Genomic DNA, 27,592 nt, shown 5'->3' on the forward strand with positions numbered 1-27,592 from the left:
CTATTACGTTGCTTGGTTGATATTTCACTGAGACACAAATATGGCTGCTTTGCCTTTTTTTTCATTGATGTCCTACATTTATTAGCTTATTTCTTTTTCCATGAGTGCTAAATAATAACAAGAACCACATACTAAAGGAATACCTATACTGAAGCAATGTCAGTGAAAGCCCCTGGATAATAGGTGGTATAACTATAGTCCACAGCATGTAACATTTGGAGTTGACATATTGTGTCCTCATTACTGAACTCGTAATCAGGATTATTACATTTTAGTTTATCTCTTACAGGGGGTTTATTCTTTTGTGTAGTTTAGTATTCAGCCTCAGGTTCTATTATCCTATCTGAACAATGGGTTGGCTAATATTCCTCCATAAACACAGCTGTGGATAAATGTAATCTTAATACTTTGTAGGCAGTTATTCACAAGAAAGTTAACTAATATTCACTCCTGAACATCCAATTAGCTCCCTATTGCAGTAACATTGATTCAATTATCTGATGGTGAAATATTTTCCTTTCTTAATTAAATCAGCTCATGTAACTGTACTGATAATTATGAGAGAAGATCTATATAGAAGGAAAGGTTGTTCTGTTAGCTCTTAATGAATACATATTTTACAGTGACATTGGTATTCTGTCGTTCTAGGGAATTGGGTCACCACAGCTGTGTAATGTTATGTTTACATCTGTCTAGGGTCAAGAAGTGTAATGTGGGTTCCCAGCAAGTATTTTTTACCCCTTAATCCATTTACCTAAATTCAGAACAGCTCCTCAACTGCAAGCACATGCATTGCATATAATGTATTGTAATCTTGGTCCACTACTCCTCTTGTGTGGTATGCAGAGTGCAGCAGCTGAGATGACTTTGTTATTGGCTGCTCTTCTGTGCTCTGAAAATCATTCAATACTTCTTTATACCGTGATAGCTTTTAAACAACCTGAAAATCCCTTTAAATGCATAAAAAAATTGCATAAAGCATAAGGATTTCATTATGGTCAAAATTAATTGTTCACTCCATGATATAGCAGACATGAAGCAGACTGATAAGTAAATAAGTTATATTACTTGTCACTATTTGCTTCAAATAGATCTGAATTTGTTAGAGTTGAATATTGTAGACTTTGGGTCTTGATCTTTACTGAAAAGAGTCAACAAGCTCTTTGTCAGGTAATATCTAACATCTGAACTCACATAAAGTGATGAGATAGTTTTTTTATGTTTCAGATTAGAGTACAGATCCTGGTGTAAAGGCTTTTTTAAAATGTATATCACAAGACTAAGTTTTGTACAGCTATTGAGTACTTGTCTACTACTTGTATAACTCCTGCTTAAACACTACAGAGTGGGCCATTTATATGGATACACCTAAATAAAATGGGAATGGTTGATGGTGATATCAGCTTCCTGTTTGTGGCACATTAGTATATAGGAGGGGGGAAACTTTTCAAGATGGGTGGTGACCATGGTAGCCATTTTGAAGTAGGCCATTTTGGATCCAACTTTATTTTTTCCAGTGGGAAGAGGGTCATGTGACACATCAAACTTATTGAAAATTTCACAAGAAAAACAATGCAACCCTCTTCTCCCACTCTTGACACACTGATAGCAACACCGCAGAAGAAATGATAGCATAAGGGGGTCAGATTTCTTGTAGGAATGCTCGGACCTGACACCCATAATGGCGTGGTGCACCATCTTGCTGGAAAAACTCATGGAATGTGCCATCTTCAGTGCATAAAGAGTGCAACCCATCACCATGCAGTAATTTCCGATATCCAGTGGCATTGAGGTTTCCATTGATGAAGAATGGCCCCACTATCTTTGTACCCCATATACCACACCATACCATCAATTATGAGTGTCAGGTCCGAGCACTCCTACGTGAACAGTTTCCTGGAAAATGGATTGGTCGTTGTGGGCCAGTTGAATGGCCACCAAGGTTTCCCAATCTGACCCCCTTAGACTTTTATCTTTGGGGTCATCTGAAGGCAATTGTCTATGCTGTGAAGATACCAGATGTGCAGCATCTGCAACAACGGATACTGGAAGCCTGTGCTAGCATTTCATATCAGTGTGTCAAGAGTGGGAGAAGAGGGTTGCATTGACAATCCAACACCAACAATGGGCAGCACTTTGAACACATTTTATAAAATGTTCATAAACTTGTAAATAACTCATGAAAGAATAAAGCTATGTTAAAACCAAGCACACCATTGTTTTTCTTGTGAAATTCTCAATAAGTTTGATGTGTCACATGACCCTCTTCCCATTGGAAAAAGTAAAGTTGGATCCAAAATGGCCAACTTCAAAATGGCCACCATGGTCACCATCCATCTTGAAAAGTTTCCCTCCTCCCATACTAATGTCCCACAAACAGGAAGTTGATATCACCAACCATTCCTATTTTATTTATGTGTATCCATATAAATGGCCCACCCTGTATATTGCCCAGTGTAATATAAAAATAACAGATACTTCCCTCCCACATTGATGCTGTTCTAACAACGTTGGCCCTGGGTCTCCCAAGGCTCACATGACTTTATTATTCATGTGATCACTTCAGCCAATCAGAGGCCACTAATGAGCTGCAGTTCTCACATTTCCTGCAGACATCTGATGTTCACCTGTACCGAAGTGTGAGTATAGCAGCCTATATGTATCTGCAAAGCTTATATGGCATAACAATGTCAAGCAAACCTCGAGAGACAGGGTGCTGACATTTTACGCTTGGGAATAGAGCATTTAAGAAACAGGTATAAAAGTAATTTACAACTCCTTTAATTCTAAAACTTGTAGAACTGTGAATGCAGCTCTGGTCTCTCTTAAAAAGAATCTGTCACCAGAAAAAAATGCTTTTAACCTGCAGATATAAGGTTAATCTGCAGGTTCGTAGCATTACCAACCTGCCCGCTGCATTCACAAGCCAACCAGTGCGAGTAGAAAATGAACTTTAATCTCCCCAGCAGCATTTGGTTTCAGTCACAGGAGCAGCACCAGTGCAGTTCAATCACCACTATGAGAATACAGTGCGACTGTACCGGCCCTGACTGACAACCTACCCCATTGCAGATCCAGTGTCAGTCAGGGCCGGGAGCGCGGTTAGAGTGGCCGCTCTTTAGACTCAGTGATGACTCAACCAGTGCCGCTGCCGCCTCTGTGACTGAAACCGAATGCTGCCGAGGGAAAAAAAAGTTAATTATCTCCCTGCAACTTTCTGCTAACTGCAAAAGCCGGGAAAGTTAATAATGCTATTAACCCCATATCTGCAGTTTAATAGCATTTTTTCTGGTGACAGGTTCCCTCTAAAGGTGGCCATCTGGACAAGACAAGTAAATCCATCTGTAAAAAAACACTGGCCAAGATTAGTTAATCTAACTAAAATTACTAAACTTCTTAAGTAAATATATTTTTCATGTTGATCATAAAATTGGGATAAAGGTAAATAAGTAAATACACACAGTAAATGTTAATCATACATATTTTGCCTCCCTCTCAACTGTCTGAACTATTGTTATAAGCGTATTCTGAATTTTACAAATAGGCAACAAATTGTTTTTTTTTTATATATAAGTTTACACCAAGATCGCAAAACTTCTACTTACCCTTTCATGTGAAATAGTTCTGAAAAGCTAAAAAGCAAAACAAAATGAAAAGTACAACATGTTAATGAGAAATAAATTTGATATAACATAAAAATAACAAATATTGTGAGGCGTAATTCTATTTATTATGAGGATTGGATGGAGAAACCCTTCCAGACCAACTGTTAGAAGACGAGATGCCAAGTACAAACATTTCCCGCTGTTCCATAAATAATGCTGCAGCTCTGAGCTGTACGTAATCACAGTTACAAGTGATCTGTGAATGGGGCCAAGTCTGTTTTACTGTACTCCTTCTGTATTAAGTGTACACAAATACAGCTCATTTGTAACAAGAGTATATAGGTTAATTAACAAGTAGGAGCCTTTTTGTGTTGAAACAAGACTCCCCAATGCTGTTCACGCAGGTGCCGTTAAGAGCCCATTGAGCTCCGCTGTATAATTATCAAATACCTTTGTGCTCTCAATTTGTTAACAAAGCATTGCCTGCAATTTGCCTAAACCTATAAACCATCATCTGTGATCCACAGCAGCAATTAAGTGACAAGCCCCTTTTCAGTGGAGACTTGGCACTGCATAAGAGACAGGATGTGAATTTTAGGAGCCAGATGGATAATTTAAAAAGTCAACTTTGACAGCCTCTTTTCAATAATACTTTGGTAAAATGAGTATTGAATACTCATTAATTACATTAATATCCAGTGAGAATGCCTATCCCCACATCACCTGACACAGGCTCAACACAACTCCGCTAGACTGAAAGGTTAAACACTCATTAAGAAGTGTTTGCCCATCTTCTCCGTGAATTATCTACTAGTGATGGCTTCAAGAAGAGCATGTCATCCAAAGGAGAGAAAAAATGGAAAATAGGAAATAAGCCTCATCGTGTGATGTATAGTTGGTTGCTTCTTAATAGTGCAGCCAGGACCCAAGTCTGTTGACCATCTGATACGTTTGAAAAAAGGAGAGAAAAAAGGATCCATAAATACATTTTGCTTTTATTTTATTCCATTAACCCCTTCACCGAGAAGCCTGTTTTCAACTTCCTGACCAGGCCATTTTTTTCAATTCTGACCACTGTCACTTTATGAGGTCATAACTTTAAAACACTTCAACGGATCCTGGTGATTCTGAGATTGTTTTCTCGTGACATATTGTACTTTATGATAGTGGTAAAATTTCTTCGATATGACTTGTGTTTATTTGTGAAAAAAATGGAAATTTGGAGAATTAGGGGCCTATATGACAGAAAATGCCCAAAAGTGACACCATTGTAAAAACTGCGCTCCTGAAGGTACTCAAAACCTCATTATTAACCCTTCAGGTGCTTCACAGGAATTTTTGGAATGTTTAAAAAAAATTGAACATGTAAATTTTTTTCACAAATTTTATACCGTTCCGCATGTGGTAAAATTGATAAAGCAGCTTTATTCTTCGGGTTAGTACGATTACAGCGATACCTCATTTATATCTTTTTTTATGTTTTGGCGCTTTTGCACAATAAAAACTATTTTATAAAAAAAATAATTGTTTTTGCATCGCTTTATTCTGAGAGCTATAACTTTTTTATTTTATTTATTTATTTATTTTATTTTTCTGCTGATGACGCTGTATGGCGGCTTTTTTTGCGGGACAAGATTATGTTTTCAGCGGTACCATGCTTATTTATCTTCGTCTTTTTGATCACATTTTATTGCACTTTTTGTTGGCCGTATGATGATAAAGCATTGCTTTTTGCCTCGTTTTCTATTTTTTTTTGCGGTGTTCACTGAAGAGGTTAACTAGTGGGATAGTTTTATAGAGCGGGTCGTTACGGATGCGGTGATACCAAATATGTGCACTTTTATTGTTTTATTTTATTTACCTAAATAAATGGATTTATTGGAAAATATGTATTTATTTATTTTTTTCTTTATTTGTGGATTTTTTTTATATACATTCTATTTTTTTTTTGCTTTATAACATTGTCCCAGGGTGGGACATCACTATATTACATCAGATCGCTGATCTGACACTTTGCATAGTGCTGTATCAGATCAGCGATCTGACAGACAGTGCAGGAGGTTTTCCGACACCTGTTCTCACAGGCGTCGGGAAGCAGGAAGGAGCCCCATGGCCATTTTGGATCCGGGGACTCCTTTGAGAACTCTGGAACAACACGATCGCATCGCATTGTTCCGGTGGGAGAGCGCAGGGAGCCCCCTTCCCTGCACAATGCCCCTCTGTCGCTGTCACTACTGACATCAGAGGGGTTAAATGCTCACGATTGGCGCTAGCACCGATCGTGGGCATTGCTGCGGGGTGTCAGCTGTCACATACAGCTGACACCCGCACGCGATCGCCGTGGTGCTCACCATGAGACTGCGCGATCCTACTGCCGTACTAGTACTGCGGTTTGCGGGAACTCGGTTCCCGCAGAGCAGTACTAGTACGGCGCATGTCGGGAAGGGGTTAAAAAGGAAAAAAGTGTTGTTCAGACAGATTAGAAAGAATCCAACATTCTAACGTGTTTCTGGCCAAAGCTTTTAGTCATAGAATATGGTGATGACTCCGAGAAGGATACTATATATAAGAGCATGTTATCCTTTATCATTGAATGTGTCTTGAAAATATTAAAATATTTTTATTTTATTTTATTCTATTCCTTCCATTTGAAATTGGACTGTGTTTATTTTCTTTTTGTTATATTTTGTCACATTCATTGGCAATATATGAAATATTCCATTCAGTGCAGTCACTAAATGCTACTTTGCCTCTAGTAAAGGATCTTGTAAGGCAAATCTCCTGGTCTATATTAACTACTTGTAGTACAGCATTGAGTCTATGTAGTTCCACTAATGGCGAACTAAAGTTCCGAGCAATCAGCAGCCTTCTCTTTAATGGCCAATTAGAATTTTACTAGTGCATAAGGTGGAGAATGATAAGGGTGGAGGATTCTTATCATCATATTTTCAACAGGATATATTAATAATGTTTTGTAATATATTAAGTTTCACAAAACTAGAAATTCCCTTTGAAGCTTATGACACTATTATTAGAGACAGTTAATAAGATTTTTATTAAGCTTACTTCTATCAGTGTAGCTGAGCTCCTCTAGGTTATTAAGAAGGATTTTCTATATTTCTAGAAGGTTAATGGTATAATACAGATCCATTACTGTCATGTTGAAATATATGATTTTTTAAGAAAATTAGTAAACGTTTTACTGAGGTTCCTTTTATAATATAACTTTTATTGAAACTTATATAGCAGTATAAACTCGAAACAAACCAAAACGTTCAGTTCATACTGCTAAACCAATAAGAAAGGCAAAAAAAAGTCAGTTAACGACATGCCAAAGTCATATGGCCTAAAATTGGTGGGTGAAGCAACAAGATATTCTAGGAAAGGGGAGGTGTATTCTACAGTCATGGCCAAAAGTATTAACACCCCTGCAATTCTGTCAGAAAATACTAATTTTCTTCCTGAAAATTATTGCAAACACAAATTAGGCTGGTTTCACACTTGCGTTTTTGAACGCATGCGTTTTTTTAAAAAAACGCATGGTGCAAAAACGCATGTAAACGCGTGTAAATGCTGCGTTTTTTTGACGCACGCGTTTAACGCATGCGTCAAAAAAACGCAGCGTTTACACGCGTTTACATGCGTTTTTGCATGCGTTTGCGTTTTTTTGAGCAGTTTCCAAAAAAAAAAAAATGCAAAAAAAAGGTTACCAGATACAACCAATGGGAAAACAGAGGGCGTATATGATTGTCTCTCAATATATAGACCCTAGGGGTACAGAAATGTTCAGAGCTTGCTACTGTTTCCGGTGTCAAGATGGATCTTTCAATGGAGAACTTTTATTTCAAACTGGAGTTCAGCTTCAAGATTTTCCTTGCCTGTGTTTTTGCTTGGGAGCAAGACCGAAACCGCCAAAGATGGAGAAGGAGACAGCGTCGGCGTTTTTGGAGGCACCCCATCATTGAAGTGCGTGAGAGCCGTGGAGCATATCACACGCTCTATGCGGAGCTGAATGGCAACCCGGAGAAATTCCAGGATTACATGAGAATGTCTCAAAATTCTTTCCGGGATTTACTGTCTGGTGTCGAAGGATCCATATGGCGACAGGACACACGGCTCCGTAGAGCGATTCCACCTGAGGAACGTCTGTTAGTGACATTATGGTATGTTCCCAAACTATACCAATGACCGTCAAATTTTTGGTTATGACATGTTTTTTATGTTGTTTTTTTCTTTTTTGTTTTTTAAACACACCATTAAAAGAGCCGATTTTAAATGTTTTTTTTTGTTTCTTTTTCTTCTAGATTTCTTGCCACAGGAGAGAGTTTATCTTCCCTCCACTTCCAATACCGCCTTGGAATCTCAACCCTGTCCGGAATTGTTGTGGACACTTGTCATGCGTTATGGAATGTACTCTGTGAGGAGTTTATACCAGTACCCACCGTGGACATGTGGTGCGAAATTGCAGATACATTTTTGAACGTGTGTGATTTCCCCAACTGTATAGGGGCGGTGGAAGGAAAGCACATCCGCATTATAAAACCTGCCAGAACCGGATCTGAGTATCTTAACTACAAAAAATATTTTTCGAATAACACCTACAAAAGAAACAGGAGTCTAAACTAATAATTTTAATTATTTTGTAGTTATGAAGGACTTACAATTGTTCTTGCGGAAAGTCATCCTCCGCAAACTTCATGCAAGGCCCACTGAGGTGGTCAGTTTGGAAACTACGATGGATCGTGAAGTACTGGCTATCCTGGAAGAGCTTGAGAATGAGAGCCGGACTCCTATCCAAGGTACCTTTCCTACTTCCGTTGTGCCGAGATCCTCCACGTTCCCCCCCTTTTCCTTATGCCCACAAATTGAAATTTTTAATAAATTGGTACTTGCTGATCTTAAATCTTTATCACAAAATAGAGGTCGAGATAACCTAACAAGATCTCAACGACAAGCTCTAAATGAGTTAAAATCCATGAAGGATGTGGTCATTAAGCCGGCTGATAAGGGGGGGAACGTGGTCATCTGGCCAACGGACATGTACGAGAGGGAAGCCTTTCGCCATCTCAGAGACAAGGAGGGATATACCCTGCTATCCAAAAATCCAGTGACAGCATTCTCTAGATCATTGTATGAAATACTTGATAGGGCTTTCCAACAGGGCATCATCCCCAAAAAAATCTTTGAGGGGCTATGTGTGAAGACCCCAGTTATACCAACCTTGTATTTTTTACCTAAGGTTCATAAGAACCCTGTTACTCCCCCAGGTCGTCCGATTGTCTCTGGCATAGGGGGGCTTTGCGATCCAGCATGTAAATTCATTGAATACTATCTGCACCCATTAGTTGAGACGCTACCCTCCTATGTCAGGGACACTACGGACGTCCTGGGGAAATTGGATGGTGTAGTGATGGAATCGGATATGCTGCTCGCTACAATTGATGTGGAATCACTTTACACTAGTATCGGACACGCTGATGGCATCAGAACTGCTAGATTTTATTTGGAATCTAGCAGCCTTGACCCTGCTCTGTGCTCCCTCGTCCTGGAACTGCTGGATTTCATTTTGAGACATAATTTTTTTACGTTCAAAGATCGTTTCTTTTTACAACAACGCGGCACTGCGATGGGCGCGGCGTGTGCACCATCCTACGCTAACCTCTTTCTCGGGTATTGGGAGAGGGAGGTTTTCGGGGATGGCGCGCACGCCGCCTCCCAGGCGCTGTGCTGGTATAGGTACATCGACGATGTCCTCACAATTTGGCAGGGTGATGAATCTGGGCTTCATCGTTTCATCCATGAACTCAATCAGAATCAATACAACATCAAACTTACATATAAAATTGCCTCCAAGATGATCGACTTTTTGGATATCAAAATCCTGGTCGATGATCTTGGGATGGTGCAGACCGATGTTTTTCGTAAAGACACATCGGTCAATGCTCTACTGCATGCATCAAGTGCACATATCTCTTCAACCATACGGGCTGTCCCAATTGGGCAGTTCTTGCGTATGAAGAGGATTTGTTCATTGGATGGAATGTTTGAGGCCCAGGCTCGTGACCTTTCCAGCAGATTCCGGGAGAGGGGGTACAGTAATAGAAACATTAAGCAGGGATATCAACGTGCTAAACGTGCGCCGAGAGATCAACTTCTTTGTACCACCAAAAAGGATTCCAAGAGAGAGCAGCCTCTCCGTTTCATCACCACATACAATGACCATTGGGGATCGATTCGCAACATTTTTTTGAAACACTGGCCGATTCTCAAGACCGAACCTACTCTGGGACGCCTTATTCCGGAAAACCCCCTTCTAACAGCAAGGCGGGGTAAAAATTTAAAGGACATTCTAACAAAAAGCCATTACGTGGCTAAACCCCCAACCCCTTTTGGGACAAGTAAACAGAAGTGGGGTTTCTTTCCCTGCGGCTCTTGTGCAGCCTGTCGCAATTTCGAGAGAGCGACTTCCTTTACATCAGCGAATGGTGACAAGGAGTACCGTATTACACATTATATCACTTGCAATAGCACTTATGTTGTGTACTATGCACGGTGCTCCTGTAATCTGGTGTATGTCGGCCTTACATCCCGTGAACTCCGGATAAGGACACGAGAGCACGTGCGGGACATCATTGCTGCAAAACAGGCAGTGGAAATTGATGAGCTCAGGACGATCCCCCGACACTTCAGACTGTGCCATGATTCCGATCCCTCATCCTTTAAAGTTCGTGGTATTGATAGGGTTCGTTGTGGTATCAGAGGGGGTGATCAAAAGCGGATCTTGGCGCAGATGGAGTGTCGGTGGATCGCTATTCTGGGCACGATGTCTCCGCACGGGCTCAATGAGAAGTTGTCCTTTGCCCCCTTCCTTTAGTGTCTCTCTCTCCTGAGCTAATAGGGGTTCTTCCCTATTGTGTTAATGGTCCCTGTCCCTATATGCATATAGAGTGGTTTTCCACCTCACCATGTGTCTCTCTCGTATTATTACTATTTGTTGTATGTGTTTTTATCTAATTGGTTACTTTTGTTTTCTCTTTTCTCTTCTTTTAATATTGTGCAGTCACATTAGGGGTGCTATAATCGGTTTCATCTGATTTCTATTATATCGAGTGGGAGCCATCACGCAGGGACACTCTGCTATTTCCATATGGAAACATTATACTACGGATCATAATGAACGAATTACATCTATGGATTCTGACTACTTGTGAACAGAAGATGTGAAGACTTTTTGTGTTCTTTATGATCGCACTTTACCCTACCGTGATAATGCTCCATTATTTTGTCGTTGCATCTAACCCCCCTTGTGTGCCTGTATGTATTAGTTGTTCTTTTTTATGTATTTTTAATCACATACCGCATGTTCTTATGTGAAACCGCATTGCCCCGTGGTGTTGCCCATAACCTGTCCAGTATCCAAGATGGCCGCTGCGCCGCGCGCCTGCGCAGTGCGGCCCCATACGCGTCCGCGTCGCCGAAGGCGTCCATTCGGCCAGGTGCGGGTCTTTGACGTCACCGGAAATGTTTTCCTTGACCCGCGCCTGTCCTGGAGCGCCGGATGTGACGGGGGACGCGGGGAGTAACGTATGGCGCATGCGCCATACTAAGCGCGGCATCTCTGAGATCAATTAGTTTGCTATAAATACGGGGCACTGCAGGGTCTAATATACGGCCCCCCGAGGAAGCCAACCACGCGAAACGCGCGTTGGGGTCCTCCTGCCTTCAGCCAGTCACGGTCTCTCTCCCACATGGGTAAGCACTTGTCATTTTTCAGTCAGCCGGTGGGTCCACATACCTTATACATTCAGTGGAACCAGCAATTTGCTGGTATGTGCTCCCTAGCACCAGTTGGTGTGCACATTTATTAGGATGTGTGTCTTTATCTATTAGATCACATTTCCCTGGGCTTTCTGCTACAGAGACACCCTGAGTGGCTGTTTGCATATGTTTTTATTCTTGTTCCTGTTCCTTTCATTTTTGTCTTGTTATTACATTTTGGCTATTTTTTGCCATTACTTGTGAGTGAGCTTTTTGTACAAATAAAACTTTTTTGATATGATGTCACTGGCATTTGAGCTCAATCTTTTCACTATACTTATATTTTTGAGAGTTTAGACTCCTGTTTCTTTTGTAGGTGTTATTCATATTTTGGAGTAGCGATTCGCGCTCTCATTTAGATCCTGGTTACAGGATCATTATTTCTGTTAGTGTTTCCAATATGTCAGTAGTTGTTTATCAAAAAATATTTTTCGGTAGTTCTCAAGGCAATAGCGGATGCGGAGTGTCGCGTCATCGCCGTGGACATTGGAGCTTTTGGCCGTGGCAATGATTTCCAGACTTTTAAGAGCTCGGATATGGGCCGTCGTGTGTATGGCAACAATTTTAATTTTCCCCCTCCACAGCCTCTCCCCAACACTCAAGGCCCACCGCTGCCATTTGTTATGGTTGGGGATGAGGCCTTTCAGATGTGTGAAAATCTCCTGAAGCCATATTCTAGTAGGGACTTGGACCACACTAGAAGAATATTCAACTACAGACTGACCAGGGCCAGAAGAACCGTAGAGTGCGCCTTTGGCATTCTGGTTGCTAAATGGCGCATTCTTGCAACACCCGTCAATCTAAAAGTGGAAACAGTGGACGAGGTGGTCAAAGCCTGTGTGGTTCTACACAATTACCTCTTTGCTAAGGAGCGACCACACATTGAACTTGATGAACCAGTTTCACACCCATTGCCTGATTTTCAGCATCACCCGATGCGGTCAACTGCAGCCGTTGGCCTTATGCGGGACCAATTTGCGGCCTATTTTGTGTCCTATCTTTTTCCTCTATAAACAAAGGTTGACCAAAGATGGGCAGTAGATATGTATATCATATTTTGTAATCCAAAACCAGGAGTGGGTGATAGATGATGAGGTAATTTTTTTTTTTTAATCATAATTGACCTCTTGTTGCACTCCCTATTTTGGTTTACAAATAATGATATAATACACAGGCCGCATACTTATAATAATGGAAAAAAATGTAGATTTATTGGTAATCTTCTTGACATCATTGCGTCAAGACTGTCACGCTATCTATACCCATCAAGTCAAGTGTAAGAAATAATGAATTAATGATAAACATATACATGCTCATTAATTCACAATTTCTTACACCTGGCCAGGTGAGCATAGATATGTAGCGTGTGACAACCATTGTCCCATCAGTTTGACAACCATTGTCACATAATGTGCTATATAAATAAGAGAATATGGTGAATATACAAGGCAGTAATCAACTCAATAGGTCAGGTGTCTATTTTGACATCTGACCGGTTCAGTTGAGTACTGAACTTGATTTCCACCATTTTCTCTTTGTACAGTGACACTACACTAGGTACAATAATAAGAGTATGGAAATAACTAATATTTTTTTGGCCAACTCATATCTGTATACTGAAGAAACACATATAGATGTAGTCTTGTATTTTATACTACTGGAGATTAGGGATGAGCGACCTTTACTTTTATAGGATCGGGTCGGGTTTCACGAAACCCGACTTTTTCAAAAGTCGGGTCGAGTGAAATCGGCCGATCCTATAAAAAAGTCGGGGTCGTCCGAAACTCGAAACCCAATGCAGTGCATTGGGTTTCCATGGTTCCCAGGGTCTGAAGGAGCGGAAACTCTCCTTCAGGCCCTGCAATCCATATTTTAGTGTAAAATAAAGAATTAAAATAAAAAATATCGCAATACTTACCCTCTGACGCGCCCTGGTACTAACCGGCAGTCTTCCTTCCTTAGAATCAGCCTTCCAGGACCTGGCGGTGACGTCGCGGTGACGTCGCGGCTTGTGATTGGCCGCGCGGCCGCCCATGTGACCGCTCGCGCGACCAATCAGAAGCCGTGACGTCACCGAAGGTCCTTCAAGCGCTGATTCTTAGGAAGGAAGGCTGTCGGAAGGAAGCAGGGCGCTTCCGAGGGTGAGTATATACCTAATAGGAATATACTCACCCTCGGAAGCGCCCTGCTTCCTTCCGACAGCCTTCCTTCCTAAGAATCAGCGCTTGAAGGACCTTCGGTGACGTCACGGCTTCTGATTGGTCGCGCGAGCGGTCACATGGGCGGCCGCGCGGCCAATCACAAGCCGCGACGTCACCGCGACGTCACCGCCAGGTCCTGGAAGGCTGATTCTAAGGAAGGAAGACTGCCGGTTAGTACCAGGGCGCGTCAGAGGGTAAGTATTGCGATATTTTTTATTTTAATTCTTTATTTTACACTTTAATCTGAATTCCGATACCAATTCCCGATATCTTACACATATCGGGAATCGGTATCGGAATTCCGATTCCAGATTCAAAAGATCGCCGACTTCATGGCTGACCCCACACTGGGGTCGGGTCGTGTTTCATGAAACCCGACCTTGCCAAAAGTCGGCGACTTTTGAAAAATCTTGACCCGTTTCGCTCAACCCTACTGGAGATATGTTTTGGCCAAAAGAATAAGTGTGTGGCGAAGTTTATTGGTGTGTATTGAGAGCGCTGAAAGACACAATAAACCAAGCATAATTGTTGCAAATAAACCTTTTTTTCATTGAGTTTTAACAACCAAATTTATTTTTTGGTACCGCGACGGGTTGTACCGCGACGGCTTGGGGTAGAGTGACGTAACCGGGGGGTGTTGAGAACTGAAGCCTGGCTCACCGTGGAGGAGGCAGAGGTGGCAGGAGAAGGGGCAATAAAACTGGAAGGGTCTGGAAGTTCGGGGATGGGGCTTAAAACATGAGGGGCTTGAGACACACTGGAAGGGTGAGACACAACAGACAATACAGACACATCGGTAGGTGATGGGTGAGGAATACTCAGAGTTTTTTGTTTTTTGTGTGTTTTGGGGGTTTTCTTTTGGGGTTTTTTTGGAGGGGGATGTCTTCTTTGGGTAATTGGCTGTTGAGTGTTGGCGGGAGACACGTCAGGATCCGGCTCCACAATAACACAGTCCTTCTCCATTGTGGTTCGCTCGGCAACGTCAGAGTCCAACTGCATCGCAGTGGGGGGGAAAGATAAAGCCCTGCCAGGGTCCTGGTGCCTCGTTGGGGGGGGAACATAAAACCCTCCCAGGGTCCTGGTGCATTGTTTGGGGGGGAACATAAAACCCTCCCAGGGTCCTGGTGCATTGTTGGGGGGAACATAAGCCCATACCAGGGTCCTGGTGCATCGTTGGGGGGGGACCTAAACCCCTCCCAGGGTCCTGCTGCATTGCTGGTGGGGGGGGACAAAAAGCCCTGGCAGGGTCCTGCGGCATCGGGGTGGGTCCTGCCCGGAAAGCCATGGCTTGGTCCTGCTGCATCGTGGGGGGCCGGTGCGATATGCCATGCCTGGGTCCTGCTGCATGGGGGTGGGGGCCGTCCTATATGCCTGGTCTGGGTCCTGCTGCATCAGGTGGTGTCCTGCCCGGAAAGCAATGCCTCGGTCCTGCTGCATCGGGGGGGGGCAGTCCGATATGATAAGCCTGGGTCCTGCTGCATCGGGAGGGGGCCGGGCCGATAAGCCACGCCAGGGTCCTGCGTCATCGTGGTGTCAGCGGAGGAGGTCCAAGCCGGAGCAGCGGTTGTCACGGTGGTGGTGGTGGGATGTCCAACAGCACTCGTCATCGTGTTGGCACTGTAGTGGAGTACACCTGTGGAGGGAATAGAGGTAGCCGTGCAGTGGTATGCAGCAGAGGTAGGAATGGTGGTTAATCGTGACAGTGATGGCACAGTTGGATATGCCGCCACATTACGACTCTGACTCTGCTGCATAGCCTGCACAAAAGCAACATTGCAGGCCTGCATCACACTCAGCTGGAGATCAGGGGTAAAGTGTTCCGACATGCCCTGTTGAATTTGATTAAAAAAATGATGAGCTGGCTTCTGGAGGTCAGCTTTAACTTGATCAATGCTTTTGGCAACATCCTGGATGCGGCAATCCAAGAGATTATGGGACACATCCATTCTGTCACCTAAAGCCTTGATTGCTTCGTGTAAAACCAAGCTCAAGTGCAAAAACTCGGGCATGAGGGACCTATCCGAAGCCCTCTGTCGCTGCCGGGATGAGCCCGCAAAAATGGGTGCAGTGAAAGAGGACTGCGAAAGGGGAAGACCTGATGGGCCAGCCCCCTGGTCTCCAGTGAGTGTGGAAGACCCACCTGCTGCTGCGCTGCTGGATGGCTGGGACGGGTCCGTGGCTGCCGGCTGAAGGACCGCTCCAGAACCTGTTGCGACAGTCGTGCAGTGTGTGCTGTGAAAAAAGAACACAGAAAATTAATACCAAAATATAACAAGACGGTACATCCTGTGGAATTTAAAATTACAGATTATGTCAATGCAATACAACCGGAAGCATGTGAGTCTTAAAAAGGCCAGCACACGGTGGTATTTGTAGAGCCGGTGCCTTGCTCCGGAACAACTAGCTGCACTCTTCTCTGCACGCTCTTCTCTGCAAGGAAGATTCAAGAATATTACAATGAGGACAGTCTGCCTTGTATACATACCCGCTGACGTGTTCCCACCGGACCTTGACTCCGCTGCTCCGTCTGTCCCTCAGTTGAAGTGCTCTATAAAAAAAAAAAATTCAAATTGTCTCATGTGTCGATGTGACAGTCAATACTTACCAAGCTGAAGGACAAAAAACTAACCTCACTGACATGATCCACTTCTGACTGACGTGGCTCAAACTCCTCATCAGATGAAGACTCCGCAGAAGACATTCTGATGCATGTTGAAATAAAAAAAAAAAGAAATTAGGACATGTAGATCCAAAAAATTAAAAAAAAATGCATTGGCTAGGATATACTCACATTGCTCTGGGTCTTGTCCACCAATGCGTCCGAGCAGGGTCTTGTCTTCTTTGGAGTCTGATGAGAAGTGACCAAAAACTTCCCCCAACCTTCCTTTTATAACCCTGCTGCTATGGGGGAGGCTTATCAGTGTCTAGACAACCTTATCTACAGTCTATTCAGCCTTTGTTAAAAAAAACGCATGTACAAAAAAACGCATGCGTCCCCATTGACTCCAATGCATTTTTGGTCCAAAAAAACCCGCATGAAAACGCATGCGTTTTTTGGGGTCCAAAAAACGCCTCTCAAAAATACTACAAGTTGCATTTTGGAAAATGAACGCATGCAGTAAAAAAACGCATGCGATTGAAAACGCGACCAAACGCATACACAAAAAAAGGCATGCGTTTTCAATGTTAAGTATAGGAAATAAAACGCTGCAGACAAAAACGCAAGTGTGAAACCACCCTTAGTTGGTATTATTATCTTCATTTAATTTGTCTTAAATGAAAAAAGACAAAAAGAATTGTCCTAAAGCCAAATTGGATATAATTCCGCACCAAACATAAAAAATGGGGTGGACAAAAGTATTGGCACTGTTCGAAAAATCATGTGATGCTTCTCTAATTTGTGTAATTAACAGCACCTGTAACTTACCTGTGGCACCTAACAGGTGTTGGCAATAGCTAAATCACACTTGCAGCCAGTTGACATGGATTAAAGTAGACTCAACCTCTGTCCTGTGTCCTTGTGTGTACCACATTGAGCATGGAGAAAAGAAAGAAGACCAAAGAACTGTCTGAGGACTTGAGAAACCAAATTGTGAGGAAGCATGAGCAATCTCAAGGCTACAAGTTCATCTCCAAAGACCTGAATGTTCCTGTGTCTACCGTGCGCAGTGTCATCAAGAAGTTTAAAGCCCATGGCACTGTGGCTAACCTTCCTAGATGTGGACGAAAAAGAAAAATTGACAAGAGATTTCAATGCAAGATTGTGCAGATGTTGGATAAAGAACCTCGAATAACATCCAAACAAGTTCAAGCTGCCCTGCAGTCCGAAGGTACAACAGTGTCAACCCGTACAATCCATCGGCGTCTGAATGAAAAGGGACTGTATGGTAGGAGACCCAGGAAGACCCCACTTCTTACCCGAGACATAAAAAAGCCAGGCTGGAGTTTGCCGAAACTTACCTGAAAAAGCCTAAAACGTTTTGGAAGAATGTTCTCTGGTCAGATGAGACAAAAGTAGAGCTTTTTGGGCAAAGGCATCAACATAGTGTTTACAGGAGAAAAAAAGAGGCATTCAAAGAAAAGAACACGGTCCCTACAGTCAAACATGGTGGAGGTTCCCTGATGTTTTGGGGTTGCTTTGCTGCCTCTGGCACTGGACTGCTTGACCGTGTGCATGGCTTATTAAGTCTGAAGACTACCAACAAATTTTGCAGCATAATGTAGGGCCCAGTGTGAAAAAGCTGGGTCTCCCTCAGAGGTCATGGGTCTTCCAGCAGGATAATGACCCAAAACATACTTCAAAAAGCATTAGAAAATGGTTTGAGAGAAAGCACTGGAGACTTCTAAGGTGGCCAGCAATGAGTCCAGACCTGAATCCCATAGATCACCTGTGGCGAGATCTAAAAATGGCAGTTTGGAGAAGGCACCCTTCAAATATCAGGGACCTGGAGCAGTTTGCCAAAGAAAAATAGTCTAAAATTCCAGCAGAGCATTATAAGAAACTCATTGATGGTTACCGGAAGCGGTTGGTCGCAGTTATTTTAGCTAAAGGTTGTGCAACCAAGTATTAGGCTGAGGGTGCCAATACTTTTGTCTGGCCCATTTTTGGAGTTTTGTAAGAAATGATCAATGTTTTGCTTTTTGCTTCATTCTCTTTTGTGTTTTTTCATTTAAGACAAATTAAATGAAGATAATAATACCAAATAATTTGTGTTTGCAATCATTTTCAGGTAGAAAATGAGTATTATCTGAAAGAATTGCAGGGGTGTCAATACTTTCGGCCATGACTGTATAGCATAGATATTAGTTCCAAAGTTAATCAACTTCTTAGGAAGATTAATTCCGGCCAAAAATGATGTATAGGGGTGGATATAGTATTTATTCAGTGCCTAAAAGTTGTACATGAGAATAGTGAATCACTTATTATACTAGAACATAGGAATGTAATATGCTTAGAATGATTTAATTAGACATTGTTTCATTACAAGGATTGTCCAACCTTGATGTACAAGTCTGCAGTCACTCTATGTGAATGCAGACTCCTGAAACCTCACAACCTGTGCACTGTGTGCTGGGAGGATTCTCCGCTGCCGGTGCCAGGAGTGGTCATCTTATGACCACAAGTATGCAATTTGCATACTTCCGGCCACATTCCAACTAGACAGGCATGGCACTGCACAATTCACTTGTATTGAGTAAGGCTACGCACGTCTAGTTGGCACGTGACCTAATGTATGCAATTCACATACTTGCGGTCACATGCCCGCCTTTCCTGGCACCAGAGAATCCTTACAACATGCACACTGTGTGCTGTGAGGATTCACAAACTACTTGCAGACTTGTACCCTAAGGTCGGACAACCCTTTTAAGTGGATGGCATGTTAATGAGAATTGGAATCAACTTGAAATTGACAACAATGGTATAAATAAATGTAAAGAAGTCAGCACTTATGATTGACAGCCCTGATTTTTTTTCTACCATTCCTTTCTTTTTAGCAGGGGGTGTGATATTATACATATGTGGCAGAATGGTTACATTGAAGCACCGTAACTCATGAGAACAAATTAAAACTCTTTCAAGTCGTTTCATTATTTAAATACCATTCACAAATGCTCTGGGATTGCTCTCGCCACAGTGGATGTCGCTATACTGCTAGGACAACAGGTCTTTATATATTAAAACAACCCTGGGCAAAGCAATCCAAGGAGCTTAATGAAGTACTCCGGGAGAGGCAACAACCTTGTGGATAGCAAGAACTGATATGACCCTTCCCTTTGTACTTTAATGGCTGATTGTGTACCTTTGCTACTTTCCCCTGGATTTATGTTTTTTTCTTCCATGAATTATTTAAATACTGCAATTTCCAATCTACAATTACTTTTCAAAGAAGCCGAGATGGGGGAAAATAATCACAATTTAAACTACTAAAACTGCATGACACCAGCAGAAAGCAACACTTCAGACCCGTAGTTAATTCATTCAAATGTTTCATTCTGTGACTACCTCATTAGTTTTTTCTCTTCTTTTTCTTCTTAATTTGTGCAGTACATTGGCCGTATGCACCTAACAATAATCAAATAATGACTTTCTTATGTTTAGTAAGCATACTGTTCTATTTTCAACAATTTGTCATTATTTTTATAGCACCAACATGTTTCGTGGTTATAACTTGTGAGTGGGGGGTTCCATCAGAATTGCTTTTCTAGCACATCCCGTAGAAAGTGAATTTGATTGCTATATGGGGAAATTGGAGGTCAAGTATCTCCTTGAAATTTTCATCATAAACTTTAACCATTTCTTAACAATTTTTTCAGTGGGGCAGGTGGCATTATACTGCTGATAGAGCCAACTGCATGGAATCCCATTACAAAGAAATGTACTTTGTCTGCCATAACAATGTTTAGTTAAGAAGTATATGTCAAAGTAACATCCACATGTATGCTAGGACCTAAGATTTCTAGCAGAACATTGCCCAGAAGACTTCTCTTATAGCACCCTGGTGCTAACTCTTCCCTAGGTAAGTGACGCAAAACCATCTGTATGATCCCCCAAGGGTGGCTTGCATGTTAATGACCGGGCCAATTTTTACAATTCTGACCACTGTCCCTTTATGAGGTAATAACTCTGGAACACTTCAACTGACCCCACTGATTCTGACATTGTTTTCTCGAGACATATTCTTTGATATTACCTGTGTTTATATGTGAAAAAAATGGAAATTTGGCAAACATTTTGAAAATGTCACAATTTTCCAACTTTTTCATGCCTTTAAATCACAGAGATACGTCACAAAAATTACTATGCTAATATGTAAAATATTTAGAATTGAGAGTCCTCAGTGGTTGATACCTTTTAATGGCTAACTGAAAAGATGGTAACAAATTGCAAGCTTTCGAGACTACACAGGTCTCTTCATCAGGCATTGACTAAAAGAAATTCTGGAGAATCACATATTTATGCACAACACAGCACAGAAAAAAAACCAGAAATAGACAGAAATGATGTTGGATATTTGCATGTCACATCAATATCATATATTGTGCAGAATATATTAAAGACTTAAGTTAGAGAAAGAGAAACACATGAAGTATCTCCAGCAATACTCATGAGTGACTTAGGTCTCTTCATCAGGCACAGATTAAAGCAAATTCTGAAGAATCACATATTTATACACAACACAGCACAGAACTGTCATTATGGGAGAGTGATAAGTGATAAAGAGTTGTGTCCATAAATATTGGAAAGTACCTAGATTAGGAGTGAATGTTTTGTTGTCCTCTGATATGGGTCTGGTTCTGTTATGATGACCCCACATGGTCTGAAGTGCAAATTCCATAATTGATGTAAAAAGACATAAATCCATGCAACACATTCATTCCTGCACTAAGTGTGTCAAAGGTTGTCATAAGTTTATACTCCCAGATTCTCCTATTGTTCTGAGATTTGAAGCTACCTTTCAATACAAGTAATTTCTACTGGCTAACACGGTACCAAGATATTTATCTTTCCTGTATGTTAATATGTAACATTTCGCACATGTCTACTTTACATCAGCACAATTTTACAACCAACATTTTTTTTTGTTAGGAAGTTATAAGGGTTAAGGTTAAACAGCGATTTCTCATTTTTTTTAGGGACCACATCGCATTTGAAGTCATTTTGAGGGGTCTATATGATATAAAATGCCCAAAAGTGACACCATTCTAAAAACTACACCCCTCAAGGTTCTCAAAACCACATTCAAGAAGTTTTTTAACCCTTCAGGTGCATCACAGGAATTTTGGGAACATTTAAAAAAAATGAAAATGTAACTTTTTTTTCCAAAATAATTTACTTCAGATCCAATCCAATTTTTTTATGTTACCAAGGGTAACAGGAGAAATTGGACTCCAAAAGTTGTTGTGACATTTGTCCAGAGTACCCCAATACCCCATATGTGGGGGTAAACCACCATTTGAGTGCCTGGCAGAGCTCAAAAGGGAAGGAGCATCGTTTGACTTTTTCATCACAAAATTGGCAGGAATTGAGATCGGATGCTGTGTTGCATTTGGAGAACCCCCTGATGTGCCTAAGCAGTGGAAACCCCCCACAAGTGACTCCCTTTTCCAAACTAGACCCACCAAAGAACTTATCTAGATGTGTGGTGAGCACTCTGAACCCCCAAGTGCTTCACAGAGGTTTATAATTTAGAGCCATGAAAATAAAAAATCATATTTTTTATCCACAAAAATGTCGCAGTATTGTATTATATGATGATGCCACAATTGTTGCTGTATTATGTGATGATGTCACAGTTGTCACTATTATATAATGATGTCTTAGTTGTCACTGTATTATATGATGATGTCACAGTTGTTGCTGTATTATATGATGATGTCATAGTTGTCACTATTATATGATGATGTCTGTTAGGCGCCGGGGTCTCCCGCTGCACAGGGTAAATCCCAAGCCTTGTCTGCTTCCGCAGTCTCCCATTCAGCTTTAGCCACTGTGGGCGCTGCTGAGCAAAGACGTTGGTCCCAGCATCTTGCTCAGGCTCGTGTTGTTCATTTGGTTACTGTTGGCTTTCAAGCCAAGTCTATGGTAACCAGCGATAGACAGCGGCGAATGGGTGCTCTGGAGGCAAGTCCAGAAATCACCCTAGTGAGCATGCTCGTGATGTGGTGACGTCTCATTGGTGGTTGGTCGTCAGCTGTTCTGGTGATGCTTCAGCTCTGGATTGGTCCACAAGCAAGGGCCTGTCTGACTGGACATGACCTGAACATATAAAAGGTCCTCTGAGGTGCACGCCGGCGCGCTAGTATCATTCATGTTTTGTGTGTATGGGACATTGCTTCAGCATGGTCTTTGCCAGCATGTGCTCAGGGTTGGCGGAAAGCCGTTAGAATTCCCATACTCTGGAGAGAAGTTTGTCTGTATGAATTCAGGGCTGGTGTCTAGCCATTAGAATTCCGGCACCTCCGGAGAGGATTTTGTTGAATGCTTCTGCTGAATGTGTGACCGCTGTTTTCCTTTTATCTTGTGAGTGGGCTATGTTCCCCTGTGAGGTTAACAGGGGTCATATTTGGTGCCATACCTCTTTCGTTACTGTGTGCAAGTGACACAGCTCTATAACAGAGCATCTATTCCGTTTCTGTGTGTGAGTGACACAGCTTCATGTGCTGTTCACTGAGTGGTGTTTACCTCAGTGTGTGCAAGCAATCGTTTGCTGTGTGTTCCATCATTGTTCACACTAGCTGTAGTTTTACATCTCTGCATGGTGGACCCCGGGTTGCGATTGCACTTTACTATCAAATTTATTAAGTGCAAACCGCTAACCCTAACAAAGTCACTGTTGCCACTGTATTATATAGTGATGTCACAATTGTCACTGTATTATATGATGATGTCACAGTTATCACTGTATTATATGATTATATGATTTGACAGTTGTGCTGTATTTTATGATGTCACAGTTGTCACTGTATTATATGGTGATGTCACAATTGTCGCTGTATTATGTGATGATGTCACAGTTATCACTGTATTATATGATGATGTCACAGTTATCACTGTAATATATGATGTCACAGTTGTTGCTATATTATATGATGATGTCACAGTTGTCGCTGTATTATATGGTGATGTCACAGTTGTCACTGTTATATGATGATGTCACAGTTGTCACTATTATATGGTGATGTCACAATTGTCATTATATTATATGATAATGTCACAGTTGTCACTGTATTATATGATAATATAACAGTTATCACTGTATTATATGATTTCACAGTTGTCGTTGAGATGCACTGTGCTTTCTGACACCTTTGTATTAGCCAAAATGAACATTTTTAGCAGTTCGGACGATTTACTTGTTGCCTCTTATTTCTAAATCGTTGACCGGTGCCATTGTAACAAAACAATAGTATTTACTTTACCTGGGTGAGGATGTATTATTATCTTGCATATTTTCAAGAATAAAAATTCTAAATGTTTAGAGGCAACAATAGATATTTTTAGTTTTTGACAGAGGTGGCTTCAAGAAGGAAAAATTATGGCAACCCATGAGTTTAAATTATAACTCATTCATTATCAGACAAATGTCACATGTCTTGTATTTTTACAGTATAATAAGTCAGTCATGTCAGGTAAGTACTTCCCTACTAAATCTGGAAACCCCTGGCTTTATGGTATTGTTAACTTAAAATAAAAAAAGGTCCTCCCATTTTCTCCTTTTAATTTTGGGGTCTGGTTGTGGGTCTAAATTATTGAAAGAAAATTGTCTGAAGACTAAACTAATTTTTAGCTTTAATCTGGAGTTTGAAAGCATTTTGGCTTCTGATTATGAAACTAATTTATTTTGCAACTGAGATTTTATTTTATTTTTGATTCTATAGATTTAGAACTGTCATTAACAAACTCTGCAGTTTTCAGAAGAAGTCATCATAGCGATGTGAGCAGGAAGGAGAAGAAAAGAAATGAGAATGTCTACCCCTTCTAACATGTCTGTTATGGCAATTCATAATTTTACCTATAAAATACAAAATCTGGAAGAATGTTCTGTTTTGTCATGTTTCTCTGTCATTCCTCCGGGAAATGTATGAAACAGATGATGCCTACAAGGAAACTTTATGTAATGCAACTAATTTTAACTATGGAGTTACAGTAGATGGTTAAAATCAATAAGTAATGCTACAGATAGTCTTTGTGTAGTCCATAATTTCTGTGTGTAACCTTTCACTATACAGTCTGATACTGTCAGGAAAGCTTGTACAGTCACCTACAGGGCCTTAGTGATTGACAAGAGGAATTATATCAACAGTTGGCTATTGATTTATACAATTCCAGGAGGAATAACAGAAGCAACACAATGCAGGGTTCTGAGACTAAAAGCTCTGATTTCTGGGTGGGGGTATTATTAATCCATTTTTATGTATCTTCTTGGGTTAAAGGTTTGGTTTCATATTGAAATGAGTCACAATATTACGACTACGTAACCCAAAATTTGTCCATCTGTTTTACTTTAAAGATAAAATACGCCACTTGTTTGTAATAAATTTTATAGCAATTTTTCAATAAAGGCATCAAAGATTTTATTTACCCCAGTGCTAGAATTTTTCCATTGATCAGGGATTCAACTGTTTTCTTCAGCTAAATTTGCATGGGTTTCTACAAGGGTGAGCTGGCTTTTCTTCTTGTCTTCTAACCTCTTACTGAGGCAAGGTTCAGAGAGCCATATTACATGGTGCGTATACTGATCAGAAGGCGTGACTGATTATGGCTCTTCCAACCTGAACTTGCAACCTCATACATGTCAATGAGGCTGTAAGTTCAGCATGGTCAGTCCATGCATTCTTGTCTGCATATGGACCATGAAATCCTGCTGCCTGAATCTAATCTTAAAGAGATGCCTTAGGCCTCTTTCACACTCCTGTTTTTCTTTTTCCGTCACAATGTGTCATTTTGTGAAAAAAAACGGATCCAGCAAATGTTTCTGCTGGATCCGTTTTTTTCTCATAGACTTGTATTAGCAATGGATTGTGACGGATGGCCTTCTGTTTCATCCGTTGTGCACTGGATCCGTTGTAAAATTGCTGTCCATTGGGCGGAGACAATGCACATAGAAACATTTTTTGTGCAAGTCGTAAAATCACGCAGCAAGGGAACCTGCACCGTCCGTCATTGGCTATAATGGAAGCTTATGGATGCAGGATCTGTCGCTGACTGTCAAAAGCGGGAATCCAGCGATGGGTCCCAACATTTGAAACTGAGCATGCGTGGAAGAATTTCTAGTCAGGGAAATTCTCTCTTGCTCTCTCTCTCTTTTTACTATTGATACTGCCTATGCATCATCAATAGTAAAAAGATATAATGTTAAAAATAATTAAAAAAATAACGCTCATCTTACAGAACTTAAAGTGGTTATTAACTACTTTATCACTGAAAAGCTATTCTCAGGATAAGCCACCAATATCTGATAGGTGGGGGTCCGTCGGCCAGAGTTGCTCAATTGCAGAGCTGCGCTGTCTTCTGATAGTGGCAGCTGCCAGGTACTGCATATCCGCCTCCTATTCAAATCAATAGTAGGTGGATGTTCAGTTTCTGGCCATGTCCAGTATAAGAAGATGGAGCAGCTCTGCAATAGAGCACCTTTGGCCGGTGGCCCCTCTGTCACTGAGAACAGCTGATTGGAGCGGGTGCTGGGTGTTGGACCCTGACCAATCAGACATTGGTCAGATATATCCTTGGGATAGGTCATTGATAATAAAGTAGTGGATAACCTCTTTAAAATATCTGCTGTTGTCTCAGTTCCAGATACCACCTTCAGCAAATCCAAGAGAGATGCAGACGTTATTATGCGGGTGATTTTAATGTTATGGTTATTTCCTGGATATATAAATATATATTATAGACCATCATCATATTCTCTGGCAATGTACAATAAACAATAAAGTAAAAGAACTGAATAAAAAATAATTATACAATTAAGAACATTATTCAATGTGCTAACAAACATGAAAATATCATGACAGAGCTTACAATAAAAAAATACATTTCTAATATTTATTTGTTAATAGTTTGATAATTTATGAAAGTATTCAAAAATCTAGGCTTTAAATGTCAACTTTTCAAGTGGAAATGTATTAAAATAATATTTCCCAAGATTTGCTTTTCCTTTTTTGTAAACCGGAATAGAAATGTTATGATTATATTTGTAAGTATCCAACAGAAAAAAAATATATTAATTTTGTATGATAGATAGATGGATAGATATAACAAGAGAATAGATAATAGATAATGGAGAAATAGAGAGAATAAATAGATAATATATCGATAGATAGATAGATAGGTAGATAGATAGATAGATAGATAGATAGATAAACAATCATTGGGCAAATTTTTTAAATTATCTGCAATCATTATTATTCCTTACTTTTCTGTAAGGTTACTTCAATGTGTGAAATTCAGTGTGTGCACGGGTCTACTCAGTAAAATGAGCAGCCATTAATAATTAATTGTTCTAATGTGCTTATGTGAATAAACCTTTCAGCCATGAAATGGACATTCACATTTGGTTCTTTTCCAACTGAACATGAAACATTTAATGAAACCAATAGCATCTAATGGAACCATAATATCTGGCTATTATAATATATCATAATTGTTTTATAAATATGTATGGTATGCTACATAATTACATTATTACAATCTGGCAAACAACTTTATTTTTGAGAAAATGAATAAGCTAAAAATTGAATAATGTAAAATTACTAATTCGATGGCTATAGAGTTTCAGATCAAAGCACTGTTTATCAGGCATCACAATAGTATTAACTACTATCAGAAATCCAAGCAATCACAGTAGAAATAAAATATACAAGAGCTATTGGTGAATATATTAATATTTATGATTGGGAGCGGAGCCTTGAGATATTTTACCTGCGCTCATTCGCTGGACACACGGTAGAAATAAAAGCACAATATTTCGGATGAAACCCTTCAGCATTTCCAGAAAAGCCCTCTACACATAATATACTATTACTCGTGATCAGAGGCTTCAATGTCAAGCTGAAAATTTGTAGTGGTTAAGGCACAAATGGAGAAATGAATTCTTGTCTCCCCTCAATCCCCCAGGAAACAATGCATGGCACAAGTAACAAGTCTGTTATTTCCTTTCCAAACAGTTTATATAGAAAAATGTGATGTGTGCTGTGTAGAAGCTGTGCAGGTATCTGTTAGATCGAGGATGCCCTGCTTTTTACAGAACAGCCAGAAGATGGCATGCTCTCTACATTGATTGAGTTGTGTCATGATGACATTTATAAAGTCCATTTTCAAGCTACAAATTAAATACGAAAAGTGAAAAAAAAAACTCCTAAGTTTCTTTGGTTCTATTATTTGCTGAGATAAAACCTGTTACGAAATACGCAATGGTGTTCTGATATTACAAAACATAAAACATTGATAAATGATGGCATGATCTA

Source organism: Ranitomeya imitator, chromosome 3 (assembly GCF_032444005.1).
Source record: "Ranitomeya imitator isolate aRanImi1 chromosome 3, aRanImi1.pri, whole genome shotgun sequence".
NCBI classification, from domain to species: Eukaryota; Metazoa; Chordata; class Amphibia; order Anura; family Dendrobatidae; genus Ranitomeya; species Ranitomeya imitator.